Source organism: Bos javanicus, chromosome 7, assembly GCF_032452875.1.
Source record: "Bos javanicus breed banteng chromosome 7, ARS-OSU_banteng_1.0, whole genome shotgun sequence".
In the NCBI taxonomy this organism is placed as follows: Eukaryota; Metazoa; Chordata; class Mammalia; order Artiodactyla; family Bovidae; genus Bos; species Bos javanicus.
Window position 1 is genome coordinate 9,828,244 of NC_083874.1, and position 17,670 is coordinate 9,845,913.

Here is a 17,670-nt window from a genome sequence, read left to right on the forward strand (position 1 = left end):
CTTATACAAACCCAAGGGGAAATGACCTATAACAAGGTACACTAAATTGTGGACAGGAATCACCTTTGAGTGGCAACAAAAGTCTAGATTTTTAGATTCATTTTATCCTACTATTTCTTTCAAAAATAGTCACACAGGTAATCTATCTCAAGAGTGAAAAACATTTTAAAATTTGAAGATGCATTTAAGTTTTACAAAACAAAGCTAACTAAAGCAGAAAATTAAGCTAAAAGCAGAGCTAATAAATGAAGAAGAAAAATTTTACAATCAAGAAATAAATTCCCATGCTAATTCTTTGACAAAAGTCAAATAGAGAAAATCAGGTGCTTAATGAAAGCAATAAAAAGAAAGAGAAGGAACAGAAATGCCTAAAATTAGGAAAGAGAAAAATGGACACATATAGAAGAAAATATTTTACTTTGCAAGAATATATTACAAATTGAAAATCTCTAAGAAGTGAATTTATTGATTGGTTAATTCAGCATGTAGGAAACAGATCAATCATTAGAACATCAAAACTTACCTTCAAAATTACCATGGAAATATGTGAGAGAAACATGAAAAGAATTCCCCTTTAAGTATTGAAGAAGAAAAGAAAGTTTACAATCACAAATACTATCTACTAACACCCTTGAGATCTGAAATTATTGTTTGAAGATTATAGATTTGTTTCTGATAATGAATTGAAAGCTGAAAACCTTTTTCACTGAATATAATTTTAATACGGCAGTTGATATAACACAAATTTCTAAAAACCAATAGCTATGTTAATGTGACATTCAATTGCAGATGCTGATATATTGTAATGTTTTACAAAAATCATTTCTATCTAGTTCCAAAACATTATCATCATTATGGAAATCTCTGTACTTACTACCTGTGTAACTTTTCTGTAAATCTCAAATTATTCAAAAATGAAAATTGGCAGAAAAAAATGATTGTGAAAGAAAAAAAATAGCATTCATAATTACAGTTAAATCTCTTAAAAACAGATTACAATCATTTCAAATAGTAACAAAAATAGAAATCTGGAACAGGAACTGGAAACCACAAACATACAATAAATGAGAATTATAAATTTATTATATAAGCTAAAAATTATTGAGGATTACCAAATGTCGAGCACGTGTGCTATGTTTAATAGCCTTAGCTCTTTTTATCATCATCACAATTGGTGTGTGTCTGCTAAGTCACTTCAGTCATGTCTGATTCTTTGTGACCCCATGGACTGTAGGCCACCAGGCTTCTCTGTCCATGGGATTATCCCTGTAGGAATAATGGAACTGGTTGGCATTTCCTCCCCTAGGGGATCTTCTCAACCCAGGGATCAAAACCACCGACTCCTGTGGCTCCTGCATTGCTGGTGGATTCTTTGCTGCTAAGTCATCGGGGATGCCCTGTATTGAGGTATGCTGCTGCTAAGTAACTTCAGTCGTGTCCGACTCTGTGTGACCCCATAGACGGCAGCCCACCAGGCTCCCCTGTCCCTGGGATTCTCCAGGCAAGCACACTGGAGGGAGTTGCCATTTCCTTCTCCAATGCATAAAAGTGAAAAGTGAAAGTGAAGTTATTCAGTCGTGTCCGACTGTTAGTGACCCCATGGACTGCAGCCTACCAGGCTCCTCCACCCATGGGGTTTTCCAGGCAAGAGTACTGGAGTGGGGTGCCATTGTCTTTTCTGGTATTGAGGTATAGTTAACAAATAACATTATATTAGTTTCAGGTGTATAGCATAATGATTTGATATGTGTATGTACTGCAAACTGATGACCATAATAATATAATTAACAACTATTTCCATACATAATTATGACATTTTTTTCTTGTGATAAGAACTTCTAAGATCTAGTGTCATAGGAACTTCCAAATATACTATTCAGTATTATTAACTATAGTCACCATGCTGTACATTATAGTCCCATGATTCATTTTACAACTGGAAATCTGTATCTTTTGACCTCCTTAACCCATTCCACCCACTGTCTCAGGCAGACACTGAACTTCACTACTTTTTTAAAAGAATGAATATGTGTTTACAGTAATGCAGTGATAATGATTAATATGTATAGATGATCACAGAGTGTTAGGGACAATTTAGGAACTTAAAAGGCATTATCTCCTGGGCTTTCCTGGTGGCTCTGTGGTAAAGGATCTGCCTGCCAGTGGAGGAGACACATGTTCGGTCTCTGATTGGGGAAGATCCCAGATGCTAAGGTGCAATTAAACCCCTGTGCCACAATTCCTGAGCCGGTGCTCTAGAGCCCTGGAGCCTCAGGCACTGAAGCCTGAGTGCCCTAAAGCCTATGCTCCATAACAAGAGAAGTCACAGCAGTGAGAAGCTGTGCACCATGCCTAGACAGTAGCCCACACAAGCTGTAGCTAAAGAAAGGCCCTTGCAGCAGTGGACCTAACACAGCCAAAAATAAACAAATACAAATTTAAAAAATGCATTTTATCCTTTAACTTAATCATCTTAATGTTATGAAGTGGATAGTACCATGATCCCCATTTTACAAAATTTAAAACTGAGAGCCAGAATCATTAACTAACTTAATGTGAGAAGATGTATAAACATATTTGCAAGTGTTAACTATACGGAATCCCAGGGAATGTTTCTTTTTTGAATGAATGAATGAAATTTGATAGATGAAAGAATGAAGGTGCATCTTTGATAGAGGAGAATATAGGAACCTGTAACGGCTCCTTAAAAATGTCTAAGATAGCTGGATAAGAACCTCTGGAGACATTTTGGCAGCCGAGACATCAGTTCCCACTAGAATGGTGAGATGTTTGAAAGGTTGTTGTTGAATCACGCGAATACACCGGGATTCTTGGCCCCCGGAGGAGAAGAATTCAGTCCGGGGCCAGAGACGAGGATTGATCGATCAGAGCTTTTGTATAATAAAGTTTTATTAAAGTATAAAGGAGATAGAGAAAGCTTCTGACATAGGCATCAGAAGGGGGCAGAAAGAGTACCCCCTGCTAGTCTTCAGCTGGATGTTATATAGTCACTAGCAGTCTGTTAATGAAAGAAAGGAATGTCTTAAAATTCAGAATGGCACCAGGCCCCTCACCCATAAGATGCATTTTGGGATAATCTTGGCACCAAATGGTTTATCCTGGGCCATAAAATGATTAACTTGAATCTTGAAGAAGGGCAGACCACCATACAAATAGTTTCATTTACATAGATTAGGGGAACAATATCTGAGTATAACATACTGGTTTGTCAAGTAGGTTCTGGGCCAAGAGGCGGAACCGACTTGGAGACAAAGTTTGGGGTAAAGGCATAGTACATTAGCATAGCTTAAGACAAACATTTCCATAAGAAAAAGGCATTGGTTATCTCTAGGCTCAAGAATAGCTAACTTCAGGCAAAACCAGGTGTCATTATGGCAACACAGTATTTTAAGAGAAACCTCCCTTAAATTTGTATAGAGAAGGAAAAAATATTGCTAGTTTGTTTCCTCCTGCCGCTTAAGAGAGATAAAAATGTCTGACACTTGCAGGCTATTTCCTCCATTTGGAGACCCCTGGCCTTCCTGCCTGTTACCCTCTCATTTTCATCGACTCCAGTCTCCAGATCCTGGTCTACAAAGACTGTGAAAAGTTTGTCCTTTCTTCCTCCTTGAGAATTCCAGACCCCTCTCTCCTTGGGGACTCCTAGATTTCCTATCAACCTGCCTAGGAAATGACTCTCTCATGTTCTCAGAATTGGGTTTCAGAAGAGAGGAGGATGCTGAAAGAGATTGAAAGAGACTCAGTTTATTTTTGTGTATGGTGTTAGAGTGTTCTAGTTTCATTCTTTTACAAGTGGTTGACCAGATTTCCCAGCACCACTTGTTAAAGAGATTGTCTTTAATCCATTGTATATTCTTGCCTCATTTGTCAAAGATAAGGTGTCCATATGTGTGTGGATTTATCTCTGGGATTTCTATTTTGTTCCATTGATCTATATCTCTGTCTTTGTTCCAGTACCATACTGTCTTGATGACTGTAGCTTTGTAGTAGAGCCTGAAGTCAGGTAGGTTGATTCCTCCAGTTCCATTCTTCTTTCTCAAGATCGCTTTGGCTATTCGAGGTTTTCTGTATTTCCATACAAATTGTGAAATTATTTGTTCTAGCTCTGTGAAGAATACTGTTGGTAGCTTGATAGGGATTGCATTAAATCTATAAATTGCTTTGGGTAGTATACTCATTTTCACTATATTGATTCTTCCAATTCATGAACATGGTATATTTCTCCATCCATTAGTGTCCTCTTTGATTTCTTAATGGATAAGAAAGCTGTGGTATATATACACAATGGAGTATTACTCAGTCATTAAAAAGAATATATTTGAATCAGTTCTAATGAGGTGGATGAAACTGGAGCCTATTATACAGAGTGAAGTAAGCCAGAAAGAAAAACACCAATACAGTATACTAACGCATATATATATATATATATATATATATATATATATATGGAATTTAGAAAGATGGTAACAATAACCCTGTGTACGAGACAGCAAAAGAGACACTGATGTATAGAACAGTCTTCTGGACTCTGTTGCAGAGGGAGAGGGTGGGAAGATTTGGGAGAATGACATTGAAACATGTATAATATCATGTATGAAACGAATTGCCAGTCCAGGTTCGATGCACGATACTGGATGCTTGGGGCTAGTGCACTGGGACGACCCAGAGGGATGGTGTTGGGACGGAGGAGGGAGGAGGGTTCAGGATAGGGAACACATGTCTACCTGTGGCAGATTCATTTTGATATTTGGCAAAACTAATACAATTTGTAAAGTTTAAAAATAAAATAAAATTAAAAAAAGAAAAAATAAAGAGACCCAGGATGTGAATCGTGTAGAATGTTTTAGCAAATGGACTCTTACCATTGTGTTATCCTCATTTGTGCCACCCATGTTAATACTCTGAGAGTTATGCCTGTCTCCATACCTGTTTCCTATGGCACACCCTCAGTGGGTCTCTAGTTTCCTCAGTCCTTTCTTTCCTGGGTGATGGATGGTCAACTCAGCTCCAAGGAAGTGCAGGGAGGTGACATCAGGCATACATTCTTTGAAACGGCACCACTGAACTTCCTCCTTCCTGGGACTGTGGAGCTGTAGTGAGAGGAGAAAGGGACATATTTACCATTTCTGGGGCTTCAGAGGTTGAATTCTCACAACTTCTCATTAAGTTAATTGTTCCATGTCACTCTATTCTAGGAGAAATTTGGTTCCCATGAGTGAGGAAGCTAAAACAGAAAGGAGCTTTTCTTCTGCTAGGTTTGTACCCATGGGAGCATCTTGGCTTTGAGATATGCGTACTCCTTCCCATGCACCTTAGTCATTATGCTCTTTTCTCCATATGTCTTGTCTCTAGTGTCCTTTCCCATGAGAATTTCCTCAACATTTTGGTTGAAATCTCTGACTATCAAAGACATGCTGGCAAATGGTTCAGGACCACATGAGTCCCAAGCACCTGGACTTGGAGTTGTCAACAAAGAACTGGCACATACCCAATTCCCAACAAAACCATTTCTAATGACTTCTAGTCACACTATTCAAGGTGCAATCTACAGAGGTTTCCAGGCATGCAGTGAGAGAAATATGGTAAGGTAAGAGGTGGATGTCTGGCTATATAGGCAGGACTCTGTAGATATCCATAGCTTTACAAGGTCAAAACAAGTCCATTAGACCCTCAATATTACAATCCAGAGGACAACACCATCTTTATTAATTCATAAGGTACTGTTTTTAAAGTCATAATCAACAATATCAAAGCATTTTCAAAAAATAGGAACAGGCCATCACTTAGGGTGCTTAGGTATGATCTAGCATGTCTGTTAGATTTCACTTCCTTTTCTCTATCCATGAGGGAAGTGCTGTTTTCTATTATGCTCATGGTGGATCTGAATTCCCAAGTTTTAGAACCACTGGGTACTTCCTATACTCGAAACATTTTTTCATCTAGTTTCTCCCATAATCTAGCTTCCACTTTTAATATCAACTAACTTGTACCTGTCTATGGGGTTGCACAGAGTTGGACACGACTGAAGTGACTTAGCAGCAGCAGCAGCAGCCTCATCTGATGATCATCCATTTAATTATCTTCCGATGTTTGACATGTCAACATTTCTTCCTTGAAACTCTTTATACTTTTGATTTCAATTCCTATTCTTTCTGTCCTCCCATTTTCCCAAACATTTCTGCTTTTACAGGAAACTCTAATGTCTTAACACCCCACAAAAACACGTAAAATACTGGGGGAAATGGTCAGTATCAATTTCATGAATATGAAAAACTACTGATGGTTCAGAACAAAGAAGTGAACACTTAAGAAAAAGGCAACTGGAATCAGATTAGAAAACTTTTTGATAATTTGACTTTTTATTTCCCCAACATCCACTTCTTGGGTCAGTAGCGGTGTTGCAGATGGCACCACAGTCCCTGTGTGGATTCTTAGTGATGGAGAACAAAAAGATGTGGCTTTCTGTTTTGACCTTTCACTTGACTCCTCAAAGGATTTGCCAAATTTACTTCGAACAAGAGATTCCAAGTTACTTTGCCTAACTTGGAATTTCTCTCAAGGTGGGAAAGCAGCTCTGTGGAATGTGATTGTTGAGCACATTTAAAGACAGATGAACTACCTCCTGGAGTCTGGGGCAGAAGATATGAAATGGGGCAAACAGTAGGCACACTGAAGTTTCTGGGAGGAAAGACTGGAGAGGGAGATGCTTTGGAAGTATGACTATGAAAGTATTCATATATTTAGAATTTAAAAGACCGAGCAGAAAGCCTGATCAGATTTTAAAAAGCCCTAATTTCTCACCTCTGACTGATAGTCAAGGCTCTGGGCAAGTAGTATGTGAAGACAAAGGTAAATAATTATTAAATGTTCAGCAGAGGATTAAAAGAAGTCCAAGTGTACACAGGCGTGCACACAAACACACACACACACACAGCCAAACAATAAAGTTTGAGAAAGTTTATTTGGATCCAGAGTTTATGAAATCTATCATGAGTTGATCATTAAGATAACAGAACAGAGACTTTAGTGATCCCATACAGCAAAAAATATAGTCTATAAAATTTAGTTTATAAAAATTATTAAGCAAACAAACAAATACAGTCTACAATACAACAGCAATATATCTCAAGAAGGAGGTACATATCTGATTTCGGAAATTGTGACAATTTAATATTCACAATATTTAATTTTCAACAATAAGGAGGATAAATATGAAATGTGCATAGAAATGAGAAAGTATGACTCTTTCACAAGAACAAATCAAATAGTAGAATCTGAATTTGAGACTCTGGGCTTGTCAGAAAAAGGCTTAATATAAACTGTCTTAAATATTCTCTGAGAGCTAAAGAGAGCCATGTACAAAGAATTAAAAGAAACCAGGAGGATGCAACAATTTATGTATAAAGGGAGTCCCAGAAGAGTAGTTGAGGGAAAGTGGCAGAACAAATGTTTTAAAAAATAATGACTGAAAAGTTCCCAAAGTTGATGAAAGACATGAATCTATGTGTTGAGGAAGCTCAAAATATTCCAAGCAGGATAAACTTAAAGAGGTCTATCCTGAGATGTATTGTAATCAAATTGACAAAAGAGAAACACAGAGAGGATCTTGAAAGCAGCAAAAGAGAAGTGACTTCTCACAGAAGGAGTATATTAGTAAAATTAACAGTTGATTTCTAGTGGGAAGTGTGAGGCTTAGATTTAAAGTTCTGGGGGGAAAGCTCTTAACCAGCAAAACTATATCCAGCAAAACTATCCTTCAAAAATGAAGGATATTATCTATTAACAAATTAAGCCATGATACAACTTGCATGAAAAGGCAAAATATTATGAAAGTGAAGGATATTCAACACAAAGAGTGTGTATTGTATGATTCCTTGTATATAAACTGCATATAATATATAGATACATAGATCCATCCATGGAACACTTTTTTAGGGACTAGAAAAGGAAGTAATGGGGAGCAACTGTTCTTATAATGTATAAATGATTTTATGTTGAAATGATGAAAATGTTTTAGAACTTGATTGAGGTGGTAGTTGTACAATACTTTGAATGCTCTAAATGATACTGAACTGTTTGCTTAAAATGGTTAATTTTATGTGAGTTTTAACTCAAATTATTTTTTAAAGAAGGAGAAATTAAGACATTCCCAGACAAACAAGTTGAAATTTGTTTTTGGTAGATATACCCTCTACATAATGCTTTGTGATCAACACAGTCAAAGGCTTTAAGCATGGTCAATGAAGCAGAAGTAGATGTTTTTCTGGAATTCCCTAGATACTTCTATGACCCAAGAGATGTTGGCAATTTCATCTCTGGTTCCTCTGCCTTTTCTAAATTCAGCTTGTACATCTGGAAGTTCTTGGTTCAGGTACTGTTGAAGCCTAGCTTGAAGGATTTTGAGCATTACCTTAACATGTGAAATGAGTTCAATTGTGTGGTAGTTTGAACATTGGAGAAGGCAATGGCAACCCACTCCATTACTCTTGCCTGGCAAATCCCATTGACAGAGGAGCCTGGTAGGCTGCAGTCCATGCGGTCGCTAGGAGTCAGACACGACTGAGCGACTTCACTTTCACTTCTCACTTTCATGCATTGGAGAAGGAAATGGCAGCCTACTCCAGTGTTCTTGCCTGGAGAATCCCAGGGATGGGGGAGCCTGGTGGGCTGCCATCTATGGGGTCGCACAGAGTAGGACACAATTGAAGCAACTTAGCAGCAGCAGTTTGAACAGTCTTTGGCATTGCTCTTTTTTTGGATCGGAATGCAAACTGACCTTTTCCAATCCTGTGGACATTGTTGCGTTTTCCAAATTTGCTGGCATATTGAGTGCAGTACTTTGACAGCATCATATTTTAGGATTGAATCAGATATACTGTGCTTAGCTGCTCAGTTGTGTCTGACTCTTTGTGACCCCATGGACTGTAGCCCATCAGCCTCCTCTGTTCATCGGGATTCTTCAGGCAAGAATACTGGAGTGGGTTGCCATGTCCTTCTCCAGGGGATCTTCCCAACCCAGAGATTAAACCCTGGCCTCCCACCCTGCTGGCGGATTCTTTACTGTCTGAGCCACCAGGAAAGCCCCGAATCAGATGCATATGTGTTAACTGGAGCCACTAAATTAATGTTAATAAAGGAAATTGTTCTCTAAGGCAGTGCACTAGGTGTTTACTTAGGATTCTGAAAGCTCTTGTCACTCAGATGGGATTTGCCCTTTCACTCTCGTCAAGGTTGGCTGCTGAATTTTTCCCCCAAAACCTCAATACCCAAGCCATTATACAACATCACCACCTCAGTTTTACCACAGGGTGTGGATTATCATGTGCCATGTCTCTAGCCTATGTTAAGAAATATTCAAAAACCTTACAATGTTTTTCAGTTCCTTGAAGGAATTGGCTAGAGACAGTGCTTTCTTCATCACACAATATGACTGTTTTATAAGAATTAGGAAGATCAATGTCCTTTTGGACAAGATCTTCCTGCTTCTATCAAGCAATTGTTTGTTTTAATGTTCTGGATATTGTCAATCTTGTGATTGCTCATTACACATGGGTTATGTAACTTTTACATTCCCCTCTTCCCTCTTGATAGAGCCTGATTATATCTGGAAATGGTCAGATGCCCAGCAAAGATACCATATTTTCCACATCCTTTTCAATCATGGACAGTCATGGATAATATGTTAAGCTATTGGGTGAGAATATTGAAATGCTCCATAGCAGCCTTTTTCCTTTCTATCTGGAATTTGCACAAGACGATGAGACTCTTGGCCCTGACATACCTGGAAAACTATACATTATAGATGCAGGAACAGAGAGATAGAATGAACCCTGAGACATTATTCATGTTCTTCTTTTATGAGGGAGATAAATTAACCCTTAATTGTAAGTAAACAATTTACTTTTTTTCTTTTATGTAACATGACTATCCTTTCAGGAAAATAAGATGAAAGTTACTTGGGATAGTATATATTATTTGAGAAGAAATTATTCTTAAGAAATCCTTGTTGTTCTGCGAATGAAATAAAAATATCCAAATATTTCAGATCAAAACTTGGGAAAAATTTTGTTGTGAGACAAAAGATATCCTTTGTCGTGGGACAAAGGATAAAAGGGAAAACTTTATCAGACTCAGGAAGTGAATTGCAAAGTGAGTTACTTAAATTGTATAAAGAGGTGGAGACAAAGAAAGGGACACTCATGGAAATCAATAGAAGGAACAAGGTTTACTTCCACAATGTGATCAAGGAAAAGCAGTTCCTGGCTCAGGTGCTCTTTGTCCTGCAATCAAGGGCACTTCTTGAGATGCAGGAAAGCCATCCTGGTTAGAGCTGCTGTCCCATAAATGCTTTCAGAGCTCTCTTTATGTCTTTATTCCGCAGACTGTAGATGAAAGGGTTCAGCATGGGTGTGACCACAGTGTACATCACTGAGGCTGTTGCACTTGAGTGGGAGCTGTGGGTATCAGCAGAGCCAAGGTACACTCCTAGGCTCGAACAATAAAATAGGGAAACAACCAAGAGGTGAGATGCACAGGTAGAAAATGCTTTATACTTCTCCTGAGCTGATGTTATTCTATATATGGAGGAAATTATCTTAGAGTAAGAGTAAAGGATTCCAGCCAGGGGACCAATGGCCAGAAGCAGTGATGTAAAATATATTATCATGTTGTTGAGAAAGGTGTCAGAACACGCAAGTTAGATGACCTGATTGAGTTCACAGAAAAATTGGGGGATTTCTAAGTCTTCACAGAAGGTCAGATCCAAAACTATTAAACTTTGTAGCAAAGAGTTCAGGACACCCATGATCCAGGACACCAGCACCAGCACTCCACAGAGCCAGGGATTCATGATGACCGTGTAGTGCAGGGGGTGACAGATGGCCACATACCAATCATAGGCCATCACTGTCAGAAGAATGTCATCTAATCCTGCAAACAGCATGTAAAAATACATCTGGGTGATGCAGCCTTCATAGGTGATACCTTTGCTCTCTGTCTGGATGTTCCATAGCATCTTTGGGATGGTGGTGGAGGTGAAACAGATGCCTACAAAGGACAGGTTAGAGAGGAAGAAGTACATGGGGGTGTAGAGGTGGGAGTCTGAGTTGACAGCCAGGATGATGAGCAGGTTCCCACATACAGAGATCAGGTACATGGAGAGGAAAAGCCCAAATATGAGAGGCTGAAGTGCTGGTGCATCTGAGAATCCCAGAAGAAAAAATTCTGAAATTCGTGTATCATTCCATAGTTCCATGTGCTGGAGGTGACTACCAGAAAAATTTAAAAAGATTAATTTTCACATAAGCAACTTAATAACTTAGATTTAATAACTGACTTAAGAACCTAGAATTAATGCTATTTTATATTGTAGAGCCAATATATTACTTTCTGTATTTGGTGGCTTGCCTGGTCCCCATTGAGGGCATCCTTATTCCATTTTTATAGAAATTCCTTTCCCACTGTCAGCTTGATATTCAAGCATAATGTATACTACTGTTTTTGAGAATATCTTTCACGCATTTGAGGAATATATATTGACTCCAGACCATGTTCCAGGCATAGCCAGAGCATAAGTGAAGTCGCTCAGTTGTGTCCAACTCTTCGCGACCCCATGGACTGCAGCCTACCAGGCTCCTCTGCCCATAGGATTTTCCAGGCAAGAGTATTGGAGTGGGGTGCCATTGCCTTCTCTGAGCCAGAGCATAGGGATGTTTAAAAATAAGTCTTTACAATCTAAAGACTTATGGCAGTGAGAAAATATAATCAAACACAAATAATAACAATGTAACATGTCTAATAGCACAGATGCAATGAAGAAAAGGAAAGCATGTATAAAGGAAAGAGTGGATAGAATGTGTTATTTTTATTGGGACTTCAACCAAGACATGCGAATAAGGTAGCACTTTAATAGACACCTTAAAGAAGAACGAGAGAGAGAGAGAGGAGAGAGAGAGAGAGAGAGGGAGAGACAAGGTTACCTGAGGAATATGTGCCTGGAAGGGGGAACAGCCAGTGCAAAGGCCCTGGGGAAGAAGTGTGCTTCAGAAACTCAAGGCCCAGAATGAGCTAGTGTGTGGTGGGAAATGAATAAGCCATAGAGTGATGAGAGATGAAGTTAGAGGATGTTGAGGAGAGAGGAAACCTGCCTGCTGCTGCTCAGGCTTTAAGATACAGGGAGCCCATTGTCCACACTATGTATGTAAATCTTGCACTTTATTAATCTCATTGTAAAGACATCCGGTGAATTGAAAATGATCCCTTTCTTAGCACTTTATTGGATGAGTTATGGTCCCTGTATTATGAGTTACTTTGGAATACACCATTCCAGGTACCCCTACTCTGAGGACTGGTCTCAGTTCAGAAAGCATGCACACACACACACAGACACACACCCTCACACAACATTCCCAGGCCTCCTAGTCAAGTTATTTCCATGTTCCTTCACTCCCTCTCACACTGTTTCACTGTTTAGCCTCCAAGTAGATACAACTCTAGCTGTCCAGATCAAATATCTTTTCTCTAGAGAATTTAGAAATGGTACCCAGAAATTCTTAAGTCTCCCATGGACAAATAGACTTGGGCTCCATAGTGGTATGTCCATTTTTCTGCTTTGTAATTAAATAAACATAAACAATCTGTCCATAAATATATAGAGAGAGGACTGAAATGGACTCAAGAAAGAAAATATCTAATAAACTCAGGTAGTCCCTGAGAGACTTTGAGAAAGATAAAGCTTCTTTGGTTTTTGGCAGCCTAATTAACCCCATTTGATGCCAAGCAAAAATAATAATAATAAAATTGCTTAAAAGATAAAAGTGGTAATAAATTTATGATGTGAAACACTTTAATGACTGAATGCCCCAAAATAAATTTAAAAAATAAAGTAAACACAAAACAAAACACAAACAAAAGATTGAATGCCCCTAGTGAAAACTGATCAGAGAAAATAAAATAATAATTCACAAAAGGAAATATACAAAATAAAATATGCTTTGACTGTTGTTAATATCAAACAGAAGGAGACTTGTTTTTCCTGTGACTGTCCTGTATTTTACCAGTTGTTTTCTATGTGATTGAATAGAAGATTAGGGAAGCCCCTTTCTCAGTTTTCTTATATGGCATCTTTCCTTTGTTTTTCTTCTACTGTGGGTTTTGATCTCATCCTGATAAGTCCAGTGGGCATACTTTAATATCAGTCTTTATCCAACATGCAAAGACATGCAAAGACCTCCTAGACAAGAGCCTGTAAAATTCTATACATACCATGACAATCCCATCCTTTCAATAGCTGAATAACTTTATATGATTTAAGCCTGAGCACACTGTGACAGATACATTTATTCCATTGTACTCTGACTTGTCATTATAATGCAAGATCCAAGCAAGCAGGATTTCACCTGTTTTGTTCACTTTCCTATTTTCAAACATATGCAAATATATGTGCTGTGTTCAGTTTCTCAGTCTGACTCTTTGCGATCGTATGGACTGAAGCCCGCTGGGCTCTCCTGTCCATGGGATTTTTCTGGCAAGTTTACTGAAGTGGGATGCCATTTCTTTCTCCAGGGGATCTCCCGACCCAGGGATCGAACCTGTGTCTCTCATGTCTCCTGCACTACAGACAGATTCTTTACCACTGAGCCACTGGGGAAGCCATGCAAAAATATGTGCACCTACAAATTTAAATAAATGTGAGGTTATATAAAGTAAAAAGAATGACAGAGAGGATGAACCAGGTTATACACAGTAGTTTCAAAGGAACTATATTTAACATAATTGAAAGATGCATCAAAGCTAACTGAAATGAGATATAACATAATTTAATGACTTCAACATGGGCTGATAATTAAGTTGAAAATCACATAGACATAAAAGAATATGATATATAATATTCCTAGAAATTTTGGCACTTAGCAGGTACTTAATTATTATTTGTTCAATGAATCAATAAATTAGGTCTCAGTATGTAAGTGTATTTAGTATGTCAAGGTCTTATTTCAATAGGTTTGAAAAGGTTGGATTGTTGAATGAAATCTGGCAGAATAGATATCTAATTGGAAGAAAATAAAGTTGATTCCCAGCTTTGGTCCTACTGCAATGAATCAGAGGGATTATATATTCACTGTAGGAGTAAGCAATATCCTCAGGTGAACATTTAGAAAACCACACATAAAATCTACAGGAAGGCCAACTATCTTATTTTTTTCCTTTTGAACTTTGTATTTTATATTAGCGTATAGCCTATTAAAATGTTGTGAGAGTTTCAGGTGGACAGCAAAGGAACTCAGCCATATGTACAGAGGTATGCATTCTCTCCCAAATGTCACTCCCATTAAGGCTGCCACATAACGTTGTGCAGAGTTCCCGGGGCTATACAGTAGGCCCTTGTTGGTTATCCATTTTAAATATAGCAAGAGAGCCAACTATCTTAACTAAGGAAAGAAACTCAGAAGTAAGAAAAGATACATTTAACTAAATACAATGTAAAACATTTTAATAGCAAAATCACTGTTCAAAAGTCAGTTGAGAAACTGTAATTAAAAAAGAAATCATTTGAAAAGTTGACAGTGGTAGAATAATAGGCATATAGCATGTGGGCATAAAATAATATAGGCAAGTCCAAATGGTGATCAAATGTATAAGTCTTTGACCAAAGTCAAGAATAGTTTGGAAAATAATAAATACCTCTTTCACGCACACACACACACACAAAAAGTGTTAAAGAGCTGTCACATTGATTGGGATTGGGACTTTTAAACAGGTAGCAAAGGAGTTCACTAATGCTTCTGACAAATGTAAAATGTTCCAAGTTTGGGGAAGCAGGCTGAAGAAAGCTATAGCTATTAATAATACAGGAGTTCTTTAACTGGGTTTTTTTCTCAGTCTCAGCACTATTGACTTTCTAGGGAAGGTTGGTCTTTGTGGTGGGGGTCTGTCCTGTGCCTTGTAGGATGTCTAGAGCTTCCCTGGTTTCCGTTCACTCCTTTTTCTGTGTGACAGACAGACATTTTCCCACACATTGCTCAATGTCTCCTGGGAGAAAAATCACTCCTGGTTAGAACTACAGTTTGAACTTCACAATCTCACAATATTTTTATAGCCTTGTTATAACAGCAGCAGAATAACAAAGAATATGAAAGATCTTCAAAATTATGAACAGCAGAGTCCCATTGTACCATTTTTTTAAAAACAATGAGAGACTTTTATATAGTTTGTGGTTCTACTTATCTACTGATAACACAAAACAATAGTTCTCAAAGAGTCTCTGAGTCTCTGTTTTCATAGCCATACTAAGATTCTTTTCACTCTGGTTCCATCATGAAGGTACAACAGAGGGTTCTACAGGCACATGACACGTGGCATCACAATAGCTGAATGTAGAAGCAGACATGAGATCTAGTTGCCTTTCCCTCCCACCCAGGGATATTAATTGAAGGATAATTGCTTTACAATGTCGTGTTGGTTTCTGCCACCATTGTGGCATATTATACAGCCACTAAAAGAATGAAATAAACAAAAAGTGTATCTATGATGTACATAGGATTCTATTCATGCATTTTTAAAAAAGCGTATGAATAGGCATGTGTGCATGATATAGAAACAAATTTTAAATGAAAGTAACAACCTGGTGGCTCAGCAGTAAAGAATCTGCCTGTCATTCAGGAGAACTGAGGGAGATACAGGTTAAATCCCTGGGTCAGAAAGATCCCCTGGAGGAGGGCATGGCATCCCACTCCAGTATTCTTGCCTGGGGAAACCTATGGACAGAGGAGTATTGCAGGCTACAGTCCATGGGGTTGCAAAGAGTCAGACATGACTTAGCAATGACACAGTCACAACTTATGAAAAAACTGTCAGTAAGAATGAATTAGGTTAAATATAGTGGTTTCAAAACAACTGTTTATAACAAAATTTAATGAAAATCTACATCTAACATATAAAAATATAAAACAGTAATAATTTAATAACATCAGTATAGGTCACTAATCGAAGACTAAATTATCAAAGACTTGGACATAAAATAATATAACAAAACCTTTTGAAGTGGGAGGTAGTATCTGTGTTATAATTTCATCTTATCTAAAGATATATGAGTTTAAACATGTTTATTGAGATATAGGTTGTTTCTAGTCTAATGGTTAAAAAAAAAAAAAAAGGTCTTTTTTTTGTTGAATGTCTTCAAATGCCTAAGGGGATGTGAGTTTTAGAAATACATCTAATCCCAAAATGCCAAACAGAACAGTAAGGAATAAAGGAATGTGAAAAATAGTCAGCAATATGTATAAAGAGTGATTTATTATCTTTAAGGGATGCAGGAGAACTTTCACTTTTCATTGTCATTTTCATTTAAAACAAAGACTCACAAGTGAAAATTACTGGAATGAAAGCCATTTTAGTAAAAAAAAAAAAAAGAAAAAAGCAATAGAGAGAAACAATAAAGCTAATAGGCTCAACTCCACAATTTATAAATTATCATACATTCACTACATGTATGTCTACATATACATAAAAGAACTAAGTGTCATTGTCTAGTTGGTAACAAAAATAGCAATTTCTCTTTTGAAAGAAAGCAGTCAAAATGAGGAATAAAAGTGCTCTGACCCACTTTGTTAAAACAAAGGACTCAGACAATTTGCAATAGAGAATGTAATTGGTTAACTAACCCATGAAAATATATTATCTCATAGGGAATGAAATAATTATAAAATAATGTTTATTTGCATATAATTTTTAACCTATTAATTTTTTTTTTCTATGTGAATACCCAGAATGAGGGAAGATACTGTGAAATGTATGTCTCATTTACTGCTACCGCAAGTACATATTTGCAAACTTTCCCTGGTCTGGATCTTTCTCATCAATGTGGAAACAAAGTCAATTATGCTCCATTTTAAAAATAAAAGAAATGCCATCATTTCACTGTGTATCTTGCCAGATCAATATTTTACTATTCTACTCCCCCTTATTAAAAAGATCCTTGGGCTTATATTCTACTATCATTTAAGTATCACAAATGACAATTGCTTTGCTGAGATCAAGTTCCTTTCTCCTTTGGCATTATAAATAAATACATTAATTTATTAAGCAAGCTAGAAAATAGCCACAGTGATCTTTGGGCTCAGAATTAGGCTGCAATGGCCCTTGGGTGACCTCAGGTCACTTTCTAGGCTTCTGTTCTCTTTGATCTTTTCCTGCAGTATCTACTGAAATCTCAGGCTCACCTTGATGGGAACTCTGAGAAGAAGATCACTGGGTGGAAGTATAAATTCCACCCTGGATGGTTGATGATGGAGACTGAAGCTCTATATCCAGACAAAGCAGCAGGAAGGGGGTAAGCCCTGGTCTCCAAGGAAGATTTATAAGTCTAAACAACTGTGTTCTGTGCAGACTAAGGTTGCACATGCCCAGGGACTGCTGCTCCCTTTATCTGCTCATTAAGAATGTTTCCTTTTTGTTACTCTAGACTGGAAGAACATGATTTCCCTCTGGGACACTGCTCTGACAAAAAGGAAAGTTTCCAGCTGATTTCCTGCTCCTAGGAGACTATGTAGATAAGCCAGGTAATTCAGTTCTTCTTACTCCTCCTACATTAACACTCCTGTCTTCAAGAGCTTCTAGCACTTCATCACCTACTGATTTAGAATTTTCTCA

At 37.7% G+C, this 17,670-nt stretch overlaps 1 pseudogene; it reads right to left on the bottom strand.

Annotated features, from left to right (window-relative positions):
- Window positions 1-10,288: 10,288 nt before the first annotated feature.
- LOC133251951 (olfactory receptor 7A17-like) lies at window positions 10,289-11,427 on the bottom strand (annotated as a pseudogene).
- Between the last annotated feature and the right edge of the window lie 6,243 nt (window positions 11,428-17,670).